The 17,114-nt window shown below is 37.6% G+C and overlaps 1 protein-coding gene across 23 annotated transcripts in view; it reads left to right on the forward strand.

Moving 5' to 3' along the window:
• The window catches only part of ATG13 (autophagy related 13), a 50,542-nt gene that overhangs the window by 1,062 nt on the left and 32,366 nt on the right, over nt 1-17,114 (forward strand). For 13 of the 23 annotated variants that reach the window (XM_087854810.1, XM_087854793.1, XM_087854790.1 and 10 more), the window contains one exon: nt 7,079-7,164. The exons of the other annotated variants lie outside the window; for them this stretch is intronic. The gene's annotated coding sequence lies outside the window, so the exon portion shown is untranslated. The remainder of the gene's footprint in view (nt 1-7,078; nt 7,165-17,114) is intronic. 23 annotated transcript variants of the gene reach the window in all.

The raw sequence follows: 17,114 nt of genomic DNA on the forward strand, positions 1-17,114 counted from the left end.
GCAATAATAAACAACAGATCCTTTCTTTACACTAAATTAATTTCTAGGTTTTCATGTGTTTTATGAATGTTAGTCCTTTTAATGTGTGGCTGTTGTGGCCCCAACTGAATTACAAATTTTGTTTTCAACTCCATTTTTCAGCTGAACAGACATAAATGCTTGTGAAATGGAATCCTAAGTTAATATTTTTAATGCACAGTGGATGATGAATAAGTGCTGAAGCATCAAATGTACTGATCCATATAACAACCTGAATGTAGTTAATTCATGCACTGTTTTCAAATTGTACCCTTTTGGGTATAAAGTTAAGACTATGGCAACTTTTGAGAGTCACATTTCATCGAAATTGCAAACCACTGGGTTTTCCGTTATTGTACTTAACACTTAAAAGTTCTTATCGTGCATTTGTATTTTTTCCCTTAAGAGTGGTAATTAAAATTGAATTTAAAAAATGAATCAAAAACTGCAGATCTTGAGCTACTAAACACTCCATATATTACATTTTTTTATTTAAGGACTAAGAATCAGCTGGACACAATGGAGTCCTACCATATATGCATAATGGAATTACACTGTATGGAGGTGGAGGCAAGAAATCTTTTCTGTTGTCTCTCCTGCCCCCATGCACCCTGATTTAGCTGTATTAGCTTATGACTTCCATGACTCAGAGCAGGGTGCTTATAGCCTAAATGCAAAAAGAAGACATTAACTTTTGAGCTTTCAAAGACCCAAGTCTTACTGTATGAGTGATTTTTTCCAAGATAATTTTGACTATTCAGAAAAAGTACCCCCTTGATAAGGGGCATTCCCAATATTCTGCATTTATATTTTGCTCAAGTGGGAGTGGAAGGTTTGTTTTGGAATCTTTATCTGGAGAGAAGTTATTTAATCTTAGCAATACCTAAAAACACCAGAAATTTCATTTTTTTAAGATTTATTTATTTATTTATTTATTTGAGAGAGAGAGAGAGAGCGCGCGCGCGCGCGCGCGCGCAAGCATGCTCGCAGTGGGGAGGAGCAGAGGGGAAGAGTCCCAAGCCGACTGGGCAGTGAGCACTGGGCGACTTGGGGCTTGATCTCATAACCCTGAGATCAGACCTGAGCAGAAACCAAGGGTCCTGTACTTAACCGACTACACCATCCAGGTACCTCTGAAACTTAAGTTTTCAATATTTCTTTTCCTTTTAAAGTATTCTTAGCTTTATTATGGAAGAGATGAATAATTATATTCATAACATTCGTTGGAGTGCTGCTTAGATTAGAAAATCAAGAGTATACCTAAAAAAATTCCTCATTATGACCCTTTATTATTCAACTTAGTTCTCCTTTTATTTCTTATTTTTTAATGGCTTGTATGTTGACTTGAGAGTCTTCAAATACATGTACTTTACTAAGAGTTAATCTTTTTCCCTAAAACTTAATTCTTGAACAAAGTTTACTTAGATTTTATATGTGGATGATTTGGAAGTAATTTCCAATTTGGGGTGTTGAGCTGAGTAAGGCACCGTATTTTCATGCGTGGGTTTAATAGAGGAGAGGGTGCATGGGTTGCTGGTCCTTGCCTCCTCTCCGTCAAGTTGTGGAGACCAATAAAAACTGTTAAGTAGTCCCTGATAGGGTAAGGGCGTACAGCCAGGAAGAATGCAGAGAAGATTGTCTAGGCCTCTCTGCCCAAGGACTGTCAACATACTTTTCTTACAGTTTGGGTTTTAAATCTTAAAAGGATTTAAATCCTTACAGGAATGTAAAATTAGTTTTAAATCTTTTAAATAGGTTTTTAAATCCTTAAAGGTATTTGAAATTAATTTAAAATAGTTGTTTTTAACTGTAAGCTGTGGGGCAGTTTATTAGAGAAATCCTCTAAATGCCAGTGTAGGTGGCACAGAAAATTTGTTTTGCCCTCGTGGTGTTCCCCATTTGTCCTTGGTTACAAGAGAAGGGCACCACTATTTCGAAAAACAACTCAGTTAACATGCACAGTTGACTGTCAGTCGGTAGTATCTTCTTAATAAAATAAAGGTAAATAAAGAATTTATAAAAGTGCTAACTTAATACTGTTATTTTGGAAAATGCTGCTTTCACTTTAGACTTTTGATTCATACAAATGTGAAGGAAATATGAGTTAAAAATCCTTTTATATTCTCTCCAGTCTTAAGGTTTGTTTGTTCCCCGCCCCCTCCAATTCCTTCTGGATTGACCACAACTATTAAATCATTAGGAGAGAGATTATACTGAGAAATACTTACTGAGATTTAGATGTCCTCTTTTAAATATAAGTTTAATGGTGTTTTTACTCCTGAATCTATTTCTGTTGGAATTTTCAAGAGACCAGATAAATATTTGGCCTTATTTATCCTTTGGAATAAGTAGTTAATTAAGTGTGGCTTTATCTTTATTCCCACCTCCCATTTTCTTTCAGTTTATTTTATTCTGGTTTCTTAAATTGAATACTTGAGTTTTTAAATTTTTAAAAAATACATAAAGTCATTTAAGGCTATACATTGTCTTCTGAATGCTCCTTTTGCTGTATCTCATTTTTTTTGTTGTCAGATATTCTGCGTTTTGTTAATTTCTAGATAATTCTAACTTTGGTTTTTATTTCAGTGTTTATTTTAAAAGGCTCTTAATTTATACATGGTTAACTTTTTGTTGTATATTTCTAGTTTATTGGATTATGGGCAAAAGCATCTTGGAAATTTTTTTTAACAGTCAAGAGCATAATTAATTTATTACATTCCTTGAACCTGATAGAAGAATGTGAAAGGTCAAGTTAGATAACAAGACCTTTATTGAGGGTCTCATATATAGCAAGTACTCTTTACAGGAACTATCTCATTTAATCCTCACCACAACCCTATGAGGTAGGTATTACTTACCAACATTTTATAAGAAAGGAATCTGAGGTATAGAAAGATTGGCTTGCCCTGTATACCATTATATATAGAGAGACTTGTTTTTTTTATTCAGCTCCTCTGTATTTTTGTTTACATCTACTTGAGCTGTCAAAGAAGTATGTTGAATCTTCAGGTATAGTTTTGGTTTGATCAAGGTCTTCTAGTATCTCTAGGAATTTTTGCTTTATGTATTTTATTGCTATATTACTTATGTATAAAGGTTATGGCTATTATATTTTCTGAGAGCATTTTGTCATTACTCAATATCCCCTTTAATCTCATTTCATCACTTTTGGCCTAGAATCCTGCTATAAATATTGTTACTTCTGCTTTCTTTTTCTTTTCTTTCTTTCTTCTTCCTCTTTTTTTTTTTTTTAAAGCTGAGTATACCTATGTTTATTTCTTTATTTTCAAACTTTCTTTGTGACTCTTTAGGTAGGAAGACTGTTTCAGTTGTTTAAACCTTTCTGTTCTGTTACTCATTTGTCTACAAAGAACTTTCTCAATGGAAAAGAGGATCTCTACAATTTAATAATGACTCTAATGTCTAGAAAGTAGGGAAATTACTGTTTTGTTCTGTTTGTACTCAAACTTGTACTTAACTCTTTTTTCTTAAATGTTCCTGATTTGCCCTATTGAGCTTTTCGTTCTGCATCTAAAACATTAAAGAACTCTATGTTAAAAACTGGAAAACGGGCACCTGGGTGGCTCATTCGGTTAAGTGTCTGCCTTCGGCTCAGGTCATGATCCCAGGGTCCTGGGATTGACCCTCATGTCAGGCTCCCTACTCGGTGGAGAGTCTGCTTCTCCCTCTCCCTCTGCCCCCGCCTGATTGTGTGCACACACACACTCTCTCTCTCTTGCTCTATCTCTAATAAAATCTTTCAAAAGAGAAAGAAAGAAACAAACAAACAAACCAACCAACCAACCCTGGAAAACAGAGATTATTTTTTTAGTAAACTTTAGTTAACTTTTCCCAGTTGTTTTTTTTTTTTTAATAGACTCCATGCCCACCGTGGAGCCCAATAAGGGGCTTGAACTCACAACCCTGAGATCAAGACCTGAGCCGAAATCAAGAGTCAGACACTTAACTGACTGAGCCACCCAAGCACCCCTAACTTTTCCCAGTTTCAAGGACCAGAGATATTATCTAGAGTCATTTTTATATAGTCCTGCCAAATTGTTCAGTCGTTTCTTTGAAATTTTGCCTTTTTCTTCTTTGTTGTCTGTGTCACCTTAAATCTAGTGTATCACCGACCCCCATTCTGGACTGCTGAAGTAACTTCCTAGCTGGTCTCTCTGCTTCTTGTCCCTTTACTTTATCCTCCCTTCTCTGTATTCAAATTAATGTCCCTAAATCTTATCTAAAGAAGAATCTGCATTGACTCCCTACTAATCTTTTAGAGCCTCTTTTGCTCACTTCCATGACTCCCTAGTAATCTGGCAAGACCATACTTACCCACTTTATTTTTCTTTACCCCTTTACATGAAAATTCTCAGCTATGTATTTCGTAATTTTGCTTCTCCCCTATTCTTTCTCCTCTCCCTCTGAGACTCCACTTACACATATGTTAGACCTTTCCCTGTGTCCGTGTGTCTCAGGTAACCACATATCTCATTTTGTACCTGTTGTCGTGGTATGATTAAATACCTTAAATCATCCCTTTCACTCTCAAAAGTATCCAAGAGTATTGGTCACTTTGTATCTTTCATACACTTTTCTTTATTTTCCATTCTTTTGCCTTTCTGTACTTCATTCCTGATACTTTCTTTTGGCCTGTATTCATGTTCACTATTTCTATCTCCTGCTGGTCTAATCTGCTGTTAGACTCAACCATTGAGTTCTTAATTTAGCGTTTTGTTTTTTAGTTGTAGAATTTCTACTAGGTTCTTTTTACAGTGTTTAGTTCTCTGTGAAAATCCTCAATTTTGTGCTTTATTTAATTGAACATATTAAGCATAATAACTTTTAAGAATGTGTCTAATTATTAATATACTTCTAAAGTCTGTTGTATCTTAAATTTGGGTCATTTGGGTTTATCTCCATGAATGCCTTTATTTTAATATATGCCAGATATTGTATATGAAAAATTGTAGAGATAATTTGGAGGCTAGGGTGACATTATTTTATTCCAGAGAGAAATTACACGTGTTTCTGGCAAAGGCTAAGGACAGACCTTATCCCACATTGTTGAAGATGAGTGATATTTAAAATTTTTCATAATAAAAACTTTAAAAAAGTTATCTTGAAATTGTACAAATTACAACTACATTTAATTGTTTTCTGAGAGAAAAAATAGCCACTGGTTTTGTAAATTAAAAAAAAATTAATACAGCAATAGCATATTTATCTGGGTTATATATTATGGATAAAAATAGAAAGGAAGAACAGAGATGGACTGTGAAGAACAAGGAAATGCTTGGAGAAAAGGAACAGAAGAAAGACCTATATGTAATATCTATCATCTCTACCCCTTTTGTCCTCATTTTCTGTGCTAATCTTAAAATTCAACCCATTACCTAATGTAAAATGGTATGGCTGCTTTGGAAGACAGTTTGGCAGCTTCTCAAAAAGTTAAATGTTGAATTACCATATGACCCAGTAATTCCCTTTGTAAGTATATATAAAGAATTGAGAACATATGTTAACACAAAAACTTGTACACGAATGTTCTTAGCTGTATTATTTATAATAGCCAAAAAGTGGAGACAGCTCAAATGTTCATCAGCTGATGAATCAGTAAACAAAATTTGGTGTAGGCATACAGTGGAATATTATTTAGCCATAAAAAGGAATGAAGTACTGAGACCTTCTACAACATAGATTGAACCTTGAAAACCTTATGCTTAGTGAAAGAAACAAACCACAAAAAGATTACATAATTTCCTTTATATGAAATGTCCAGAATAAGCAAGTCCGTAGCTACAAAGCATATTAGTGGTGGCCAGGTACTGGAAGGAAAGAGTGACTGATAACAGATGTGGGATTCCACTTTAGTGTAATGAAAATGTGATGGTTGTGCATCTTTGTGAATATACTAAAAAGCAAAAATCTGTATACTTTAAAATGGCAAATTTATGATATGTGAATTATATCTCAGTTTTTTTTTAAAAAGCTATATAAAAATGATTTTTTAAAAAATCCTAAATCACCCCTGCCTCCCCAGTTCAAAAGCTCTAGGTCTTTGTCCCCTTCCTTCTAAGCTACTCTCCATTCCCAATACTGTGCACTCTGTAGTTTTCGAAACTACCTTTCCTTGCTACCTTTTACTCAGATCTTTACAGCTGTGATTCTGTCGTGCTGACTCCTGATGATTTGGGCCTTCGCATTCTGCAGCTGCCATAAACTTTCTCTTTCATATGTTTGCCATGTTCACAAATAAGCATATTTTCTTTCAACTTGCCCATTCTTATCTCAGATGTGTAGTCTCTCATATTGTCTTGTTCTTTTGCATTTTTGATGTTTTATTTCTTTTTTTTTTAAGATTTTATTTATTTATTTGACAGAGATAGAGACAGCCAGCGAGAGAGGGAACACAAGCAGGGGGAGTGGGAGTGGGAGAGGAAGAAGCAGGCTCACAACGGAGGAGCCCGATGTGGGGCTCGATCCCATAACGCCGGGATCACGCCCTGAGCCAAAGGCAGACGCCCAACCGCTGTGCCACCCAGGCGCCCCTGATGTTTTATTTCTATGTGCAGTCTCTAAGTTTTTATTTTTTAATTATTTTTTTAAGTTTGGTTAATTTTTTTAGTAATCTCTACCCCTAACATGGAGTTTGAACTCACAACTTTGAGATCAAGAGTTGCATGCTCTTCTGACTGAGCCAGCCAGGTGCCTCCAGTCTGTAAAATTTTAAATTATGAATTCATCTAGCTAAAAGTTGGAAGGAAATGTTGTGAGTGTGGCCTGGCAGCAGGCTCTTGAAAATCCAAGGTTGTTGAAAGCTTTTCCCAGGGCTCTTTCAGGCTTGCTTCTGCCTGTTTCTAGGGGTTACAGTCGTTCTGGGACCAGTTTTTAGATTAATTTCTTGGTTTTTTATTTCCTTATCTTGCATGTAGGTAATGTAACTTTGGGTCTTATGTCTAGGTACTTTACTGACAATACTTTTGAAGTTTTGAGAGTGATTTTCCCACCTCCCAACCTTGCCATGATAGGATGACAAACCTCTTTATTACTTTTCTAGGATTCTTCTCGCCTCTGTGATCAAGGAGCACTTAGTTCTACGGTTTTGTGCAGAGCGCTGGGTTTCTACCTGCCTGTAAGATTGAGGTACTATATTCCCACCCCCATGCTTGTTCTCATATTCATTAGGAGAACCTGACCTTGGGGTGCTTGGCTGGCTCAGTCGGTAGAGCGTGTGACTCTCAATGTCAGGGTTGTGAGGTCAAGCCCAACATTGGGTATGGAGCCTACTTTAAAACAAAAAACAAACAAAAAAAAACCCAAAAGAACCACCTGACATTGCTTCCCATAGGCCTCAGCTCCCTGGCATCAGTTTTTCTCTTACATCTATGGCATTGACTTACCTGTTCTGGAGCCTGGGATTTCTTGACATTTCTTGTTCAGTTGTATGTCAAAACCTTTTATTGTCATAATTTTTCTGCATTTTTATGTGCTTGTAGCAGGAGGGTAGACTAACAACATCAGTTCAGTCCACCTTGTTGGATGTCCCCCTCAGAGATTTTATACTCCTGTGTATCATGACACAGTGCATTGAAGTCTTTGCCTACTTTAAGGCATGGATTTTCTGTGACGGAATTTGGAAGCACAGCCAGAGCAGTCATTCAGATGTTTGAAAAACTATATTTGAAATAGGTCTACAAGGAGATAGACCTAATTTTAGAAAATTTTATGCTGGATGAAAGTTAGTTTTCTACCCTATTATAGAACATTTGATGAGAATTGATTGTTTATTTAGAATTTTTTTTGAAAACCATGAGATCTACAGAAAAATTGTAAGACTTTTACAAGTGTACTCTCGTATACTCTTCACTTAGATTCATACATTGTTCATGCTTTGCCACATTGCTTTACTTATCATACATTATATGTCTCTGTGTCATACACTATATAATGTAATAATTATTTCTCCCCCCTTTTTTTTTGCTGCACCCTTGATAAAAGTTACTTATATTTCTTAAGAATAAGACCATTGACCAAAGTGTAATTGTATCAAATTCAGGAAATTTAACATTGGTATACAGTTACTAGTCTACCTAGTATATAGTCAGTACCAAATGTTACCAAGTATACATTCAGTATCAAATGTTACCAGTTGTTTCAATACTGTTCTTTATAGCAACTTCTTTTTTTAACATTTTATTTATTCATTTATTTATTTTAGATTGTATTTTTAAATAATCTTAACCCAATGTAGGGCTTGAACTAAAAACCCTGAGATCAAGAGTTGCATGCTCTACCGACTGAGCCAGCTAGGCTTCCCTATAAAACTTTTTTAGAAGTCCATGATTAGGGTACCTAGGTGGCTCAGTCGATTAAGCAGCCCACTCTTGACTTCAGCTCAGGTCATGATCTTAGGGTCTTGAGATCAAGGCCTGCATCAGGCTTCATGCTCAGTGCAGAGTCTGCTTGAGATTCTCTCTCCCTCTGCCCCTCCTCCCACACGTGCAGGCTTGTGCTTGCTTGCTCTCTCTCAAATAAATAAATAAAATCTTTAAAAGTCCATGATCAAGCATTGCATTTAGTTTTTATACCTCTTTAATTGCTTTTATTCTAAAACAGTTTTTCAGCTTTTTTTTTTTTTTTGGTGGTCTTTCATAAGATTGACATTGAAGACTACAAGCCAATTATTTTGTAAAATGTTGTTTTAATTTAAGCTCATCTAATTGCTTCTTCATGGTTAGATTCAGTTATGCAGTTTTAGCAGGAAAGCTACATAAGTGATGGGTCCTTCTTACTACATCACATCAAGAGGAATGTAATGTCAATTTTTCAGTTGTTGTTATGTTTCTTTCATTACTTTCTTAAGATTGTATGTACCGGACTTCTCTGTAAGTAATAAGTAATCTGTGGGAAGATTGTGTAAATATCCCATTTGCCATCAAACTGTCACCCACTGGTTCTCATCTACTGGTGAATCCCCCTCTGTGGTGATTTTCTTGAGTCAGTTATTCCATAGTAGTTGCAAAATGGTCATTTTTATAACTTTTTTATTCCATATACACTTAATACTTAACAATCTGTTGTAAAGAAATATTAATCTTCCCCCATTTATTGTACATCTGCCGCTGAAACCAGTGTTGGGGAAAATGTGAAAATCCTTGCTATAGAAAAAATGACTGGCAAGAAAAGATTGTCTCTGCTCTTCCATTGTTAGCTGGAAAAGTAAATATAAAATTGTGAGTTTTAATTTCAGTGCTCCCCAGACCTCATATTCTTGCATGATAAACATGAATTTAAAAGTGCTTTATGGAGGGGCACTTGGATGGCTCAGTCGGTTAAGCATCTGATTCTTGATTTCTGCTCAGGTCATGAACTCAAGGTCCTGAGACTGATGAGCCCCACCTCGCTCTGTACTGGGCGTGGAGCCTGCTTAAGATTCTCTCTTCCTCTCCCTCTCCCCCATCCCCTCCCCCCCTTTCTCTCTCTCTCTCTCTCTTTCTCTCTCTCTGGCGCAAGTGTACTTTGTCTCTCAAAAAAATCTAAAAGTGGTTTAAGGGTACTGCATTAAATTCTTATCAATCTTGAAAATAACATTTGTGCTGAGCATCTGTCAGTAATTTTTTTAATTGTAGGCAAAATATCCTATAAAATCCTTAATAATTTTTGAGGTTACTATTTTGTAGTTTGCAGGAATAGAAATAAGCATTACATAAGTATGAAAGCAATATTGTTAATATGCCAGGAGTTGTTACTCAGAACAACTGAATTTGGTTAATAAATATCCTTAAAATACCATGGAAGTGTTGACTTTTCAATATTAGATTAGTTCCATATATAAATTGCTTTTCAAAAAACCTGAAGTTGTCAAGAGAATTGGAGGACAAGCCACAGACTGGAAGAAAATATTTACAAAAGACACACATCTGATGAAAGACTGACCCAAAATATACAAAAATCTCTTAAAACTCAACAATTAAAAAAAACATGCAACCCCATTAAAAAAGTGGACCAAAGACCTTAACAGACACCTCACCAAAGATATAAAGATGGCAAAGAATCATATGAAAAGATACTTAGCATCATATGTCATCAGTGAAATGGCTATACATACAAGGTTATTATAGTATTATTGACAGTATTTCCTATGCTGTACTTTTCATCGCTGTGACTTATTTATATTATAGGTGGAAGTCTGTACCTCTTAATCCACTTCACTTATCTCACCCATCCCCCTACTCAAAACTAAACATACTCTTACCATATGATCCAGCAGTCACACTCCTTGGTATATACTAAAGGAATTGAAAACTTGTTCCCAGCAGAACGAGGGTTCTTGGAGCCTTCCTTGGGGGAAATTCAGTGTCTTCAGAGGGCAAAATCTTTACTGACACTTGAGGTTTTTTTCAATTGAAAAAGTTTGGGGAGGGGGAGCAGCTTGTTCCCAATGACCCTCTGAGCCCCACTGGTTTATCAGCCTTACTCATATACCCTGAGTTTCTACTGTCTTTTTGGTGCCTCATGGTCAAGTGTGAATGGGACAGCCAAAGGGTCACCAGTCATTTGCTGAAAGCCTCCAACATAGCTGCCAGTGTTTTTCAAGCCAAGTGAAGAACAGGACTCCAGAGATGGGAGTGGGAGTGTGTACTGTATGGATGGAGATTTCTATGATTTTTGTCCTGCATAACCAACCACCCCGACCTGCACATACACAGACAGGCTAAAGAGTGTTTGTGAGACTTGCGCTGGATAAGTGACCTTGGGAGCCTGATTAGTTGACATTAGCTGGCCTCCAGGTCAGAACTGGCCCTTCTGGTCTGGACGCTAAGAGCTGTAAATTTTGCCTTACATCTCCTCCTGCTCCAGGTTGGGCTGGCCCCCCAGAATGGAATTGGGAGGGGAGGCAAGCACATATGGCCCAGGCTCCTTGAAGATGTTAAGACATGATAACATAGGAATTCTGCTCGCTCCAAACTGCACGTAGGTGAACAAGTGTTTAGCTTCAGATCCTGTCATTTGCCCTATAAATACAGTCCTTATGGGGATTTTCACTTGGAAGTCTCACCTGAGGGGAGGACACTCCACCCGTGTCTCTGTCGGGACTCCAGCCTGGCTGTCTCCGCGGGGGTTCAGCTAATGAGGTTGGATGTTGTAAGTACCGATTTGCTACAACTCTGTCTTATTCTCCTTTACTGCTTACTATTGCCCTCACCTATGCAAATTTCCCTTTTCTTCTTCCTGTTTCCATTAGATTTTTTAAAAGATTTTATTTATTTGAGAGAGAGAGCACGAGTGGGAGGCAGAGGGAGATGGAAAAGCAGACTCCCTGCTGAGTGGAGAGCCCAACATGAGGTTTGATCCCAGGACCCTGAGATCATGACCTGAGCCGAAGGCAGATGCTCAACTGACTGAAATGCCCAGGCGCCCCTCTATTAGATTTTGATGATATCAATAAAGTGGTTTTTTCCCCCTTCAAAACTGGAAGTATGGCTGCTGTGAATCTTTTCTTCAGAACGGAGTGCCTCATATAGACCTGATCATTAAAGTCTAGCATGTTTTTTGATTGTTTCCAACAAGTTGAACGTTAGGGAGGAAGAGCGGTTTTGCCCTGAATGGGGTTATGAAAGGGGTGTAGGACCCAGAGTAGGTTCTGACTGCTTCTTCTATGGATTTTTAATAAAATAATCTTCCTGTTTCATTCCCATCTGCCATTCTGCTTTTAGGAGATAGATCTGGTAACTCTCATTCCTTAGCCTGTCTTGGGTTCTTAGGTTCAAATGAGCTTGCTTTGTTTAGGGTTTTCTCCCATGGCTGGCTGGGATATCAGCTCTGCTCTGCTCAATTATCTGTTCCTTCTGTTTTCTGTTTTCCCAGAACTGTGATGCCGTTATCTCCATGCCCATTCTTTTGGTCCCTGTATGCTTTTTAAGCCCTTCCCCCATTCCCTGCCCCCCCCCTTTGGTTTTAATGATGTTTTAGGAGTGAGCAGAAATAAACATAAGCATGGAAACCTTTATATGTTTTAACCAGTCTGTTCACTTTTCCCCCCAATATTTTGTTGATATCTTTCATTTGTTATCTCTTTTTCTGCCTTTTCTTTTCTTTTCTTTTCTTTTCTTTTCTTTTCTTTTCTTTTCTTTTCCTTTCTACTATTTTTTTGAAGATGTTATTTATTTGAGAGAGAGAGAGCAGAAGCAGAGGGAGTGGCAGACTCTCTCCTGAGCAGGGAACCCAACTTGGGGCTTAGTCCCAGGACCCTGGGGTCGTGACCTGAGCCAAAGGCAGATGCTTAACTGACTAAGCCATGGAGGCACCCCCTTTTCTGCTTTTATTTACAACCTTTATATTTCTTTGCTCTTAATGGGGGATTGGGAAGATAGTTGAGATAAATGTTTTTCTACCTATTTAAGTAGAACTCAATTTTTTTTTTAAAGTTAAAATGAGCATTTCAGTATGAAAGTCAGAGACCTAGAGAACCTGCCTATCCAGGTAAGTCTGCTTTTCCCTTAGTTGATTATATATTTTGCACTGGAGCAGTGATGTAGAGTCTTCTATCTAATATTTGGATGTTGATGATTATCTACATCCATTACTACATAACAATAGGAGAATTTATTTAATGGCATATTCTCTTTCATTGTTGCGTTAAAATATAAATAACATAAAATTTACCACCTTAACCATTTTTAAGTGTATAGTTAAGTGGTACTACATTGTTATGCAACAGCTATCCCCATCACCCATCCCCATAACTTTTTCATCTTGTAAAACTGAAAGTCTGTACTGTTAAGCACTAACTCCCCATTCTCTCCTCCCCCAGCTCCAGACAACCACTATTATACTTCATGGTGATAATTTGACCACTCTTAAGTACCTCATATAAATGGTGTCATACAGCATTTGTCCTTTTGTGACATGCTTATTTCACTTATCAGCATGTCCTCAAAGTTCATCCATGTTGTAGCATGTGTCAGAATTTCCTTCCTTGTTAAGGTTGAATGATATTCCATTGTGTGTGTGTGTATATATATATATATATATATATATACCACATTTCACTTATATTTTCTTTTTTTTTTTTTTAAGATTATTTATTTATTTGACAGAGAGACAGCCAGAGAGCGAGAAGACAAGCAGGGGGAGTGGGAGAGGAAGAAGCAGGCTTCCAGCAGAAGAGCCGATGCGGGGCTCGATCCCATAACGCTGGGATCACGCCCTGAGCCGAAAACAGATGCTTAACGACTGAGCCACCCAGGCGCCCCTCACTTATTATATTTTCAATACCTGTTTATAAAAATAGTTTAGTATGGTATAAATCTCTATATGTTCTAAACACTTTGGGAACCTTAAAGAGTTATTTGTTGTTATGCTTTTCTATTAATGAAAATGATGGAGGCATCTGGGTGGCTCAGTCAGTTAAGCATCCAACTCTTGATTTTGGCTCAGGCCATGACCTCAGGGTGATGAGATCGAGCCCTGTAGCAGGCTCCACGCTGTAGCAGGCTCCTTGGTGGGCATGGAGCCTGCTTAAGATTCTCTCCCTCTCCTTCCTCCCTCCTCTCTCCTCTCTCACTCTCTAAGAAAAGGGGGGAAAAAGGAAAATGATGTGCAGAGAATGTTGTTGAATTGAAATTGCTCTTCAAAGCCCATTAAAAAATGTTTGTTGTTAAATGTTGTGTAAGTCTTGAAGAAAGGCCTTAATTGAGGTTATTTCTCAGCAGGAAAAGCTGTAAGTGATGAGTCTGGGGAAAATAGGTGTTGATGAGGGGACAGCAGTATTTGTGGGAGGATTACGATGTGTAAATATATTTTTGACCTAATTAAGCCATTTTATGGAAGGTAACACTTGGTAAATTTAATCAAATATATGTTGGTGGGAACCACATAGAATTTTTTGTAAATATCTGAAATTATACATAGTAATTAGGTTATGTCCCTAGGGCGAAAAATTTAATAAAGAAGGTGGTAAGTAGCTCTGATTAACTTACATATTCAGCATATTATCAGGAAAGGGATAAGAAATTTAAAAGTTTGCAGAAGAGTTTGCAACATAATTGAGACACTATAATGCTAAGAGGTAAAATGGCCTTGACTTGAACTAAGTGATAACCTAAAAGCCCTACTTGGCTCAATCCCCTGGCAGCTGATGCAGTGCATTAAAACCCACCCTATCAGGGCATCTGCACCTTTAATGTAAACGGGCTTTTAGTCAGTTATAACGTGTTGGTGACAATGACTAATGTAGGCCATGGTCTGCAGTGTCTAAAGAAAAGAAAGCCAAATACATTGTCAGGTAGGAAGCCTCTGTAGGCTTTTTTTTTTTTTTTTTTTTTTTTTTTTGAGAGAGAGTGCGTGCGTTGGTGGTGGGAAGTGGCAGAGTGAGAGGGAGAATCCCAAGCAGGCTCCACTGGGTGTGGGGCCTGGTGCAGGGCTTGATCTGAGGACCCACAGATACAAAGAATTGGACATTAACCAGCTGAGCCACCCAGGCATCCCTCTCTAAACCCTTGTTGGTGGAATCCCAATTTGCCTACCCCTGAGGTAGAGAAAGATACATGAACCTCATAGTGGGATGATAACCAGGTAACCTTCTGAAATAATTTTAGTTTCACAAAATGGCCACCTTTTAGGAAAGGCAGTATGTTCATCACTTGATGCTTCTCTTTCCGTCTGCTTAGCAGTTTTATTTTTCAAATAATAAATAGGATTTATGGTATATAAACTGTCTCTTGTAACTGAAGTTGTCTTCAGAACCTTGATTGGACTAATAAAATTAGTTTTTTGAGCATATACATCCAAGGACTGGACACTGATTCTGGATCACCATTTATTTGGTAATTTCAGTGACCAAGATCTTTCTTTAAAGTGCTAGCAGCCTCTGATTACCTTTTCAAAATTTCACTTATTTTCCCTTCTGACTTTGTATGGGGAATCTTGAAGGTCAGACTCAAGAGTTTGTCAAAATTTCTGGAGCATAGGAGTAATATAATGATACAAGGCTTTACTTAACAGTAACCTTTTAGCATTTTGCCTAAGGTTTACAGTGTAACCTAGAGGAAGGTGTTGAGGAAAACTTTTCCTATACATTCTTAATGTTTAGTACCTGGGGGCCTGCAATTTAAACTGACTAGAGACTAGCAACCATAGGAGTACTCAGTGATGAATAACCCAGGTGATTAGAATTTGTACTTAGTGCCTAATTTAGTAAGAGAAGGGGGCCTAGGAGAAAAGGTTTTTAAAAAATGATTGATTGATTGATTGTAATCTCTTTATGCAACATGGGGCTCAAATTCATAACCCCGAGACCAAGAGTCGTACACTGTTCCCACTAAGCCATCCAGGCGCCCTGGATAAAAGACTTTTATGGGAAGAACAAGTCAGTTTCTTTAGAAAAGACAAATGAGTCTTTAGGAGAACAAATGGGAGATAAGAAAGTTTGTGATAATATTTGTTTAGGTAGTTGCAAATGGTCTTTCCATCTTCTTCCTGACCTTGAAACTCCCCCAGAGTGGGGACTTGTGATCTCTCTCTTGGGAGTACATGCCAGCCTGAAATGGGAATTTATGGCTGTCCTCATTTTTCAGAAGTTTCTGCTTTTAGTCAGATAAGGGAAGCCCAAGAAGGTTTCTTTCTACATCTGTTGAATCTCAAATGTCTTCAGCTTAAAATAATCTTTATGCCAAAGTGGCTTATTTTGGGATGGCATATCCTGATCTCCTTCAAATATAGAGTAACTAACCAAGTGAGTCTCTTCCAGATAAGAAATGAGACCTGGATTAAGGTGGTTCTTTGGAAATGAAAATGTAGCACTTGCAAAAGGATTTTGTATAAGCAAGAACTTGAAGGATTTAGTAACTGGCTAGTATTAGTAAAGGGCAGAAAAAAGGGAAAAATTGTAGATCTCTTTTTAGTGTTTGTTCCAAATTTCCCTTTAAAGTCCTTGGAACACTCAAAGAAGGAATTTTGCAAAAAGAAGGCATAGGGTAAACTTTATGTAACATTTATATTGTAAAGAATGAATTAACTGCTTGATAGGCTAGGCCTTAAGGGAACAACAAGCTCTGATGCTGTAGATAACTTTCTCCCCAGTGGAGAGCTCACCCCTTTTGGCTCAATAACTAACTCTAATTACATAATCCTTTTAGTGCTTACCGCAGTACAAAAAGTCACAAGAGTCATTGTTTGCATTGGTAGATGTTCTGGTGGTGGGAACACAATTCCCCACTTCAGTATAAAATAAGGGCAGTACAATCCTCCAGCACTGTTCTTATCTCAGATCTGTTACTGTGGTTGCTTCAGGGCCTTGAGTGATTTAACCCTTTAAAAGGCTTTTTATTTTTACCATAACATTTGTTCCTGTTCTTTTTAACCAAAGCTAGGAAGGTCTGAAAGTGGGTGTGTGCTTCAAATGCTGTGGAACATATAAATGGTAGGCTCCAAAAGATAAAGTCCTTTATAATTTGGATCACTTCAGGCTTTAACCTGTCCTTAATCACAGTGGACTCTATACTATGGCATATGAGTCCCATAGTCGTTTCTTTTCAGGTGTTTTATTTCTCCTTTATTGGTTTATCCCCCCTCCCCCATAAATTTGCTCAGGTAGCCCTGTGCTATAGAAAACATCTTTTTCACAGCAGCTTGAGGTCTCTTCCTGTCTAACTTCTCAGAATCCAGCTGAACCAGCTCCACTCTTAAGAAGTGATCCTCTCAAAGGTCATTAGCAACACGAGGCCAAGTCCAGCGGCCTTCTCTCACCTTGAGAATGAAGGAAACCAGAGTGCGTCACTCCAAAATATGCCTCTTTGACATAAACATTATTTTGATCCGAAGGCAGTTAAGCAGCAGATGCAGGAGAACCTTTCTTCATCTTCTGCTTTTCTGCCTGAAGGTGAGATAAACTCTCCTTTTCCTAGGGACAGACTCTTACCAGCTCAGAGAAGGCCCGGGTGGAATCTGCGAACAACCTTACCCCATTAGTTTCTTCCTATATATTTACCTTCCCACAGTTTGCCACCCTTGGAAGCCTAGAATTGCTTTCCTTTGTCTTGTCGTTTCTCTACAACTTGATCATTCTTTTTTGAAGATCCCATATAAGCCAC

This window comes from Ursus americanus, chromosome 24 (assembly GCF_024610735.1).
Source record: "Ursus americanus isolate L20-20 chromosome 24, mUrsAme1.1.p, whole genome shotgun sequence".
NCBI lineage: Eukaryota > Metazoa > Chordata > Mammalia > Carnivora > Ursidae > Ursus > Ursus americanus.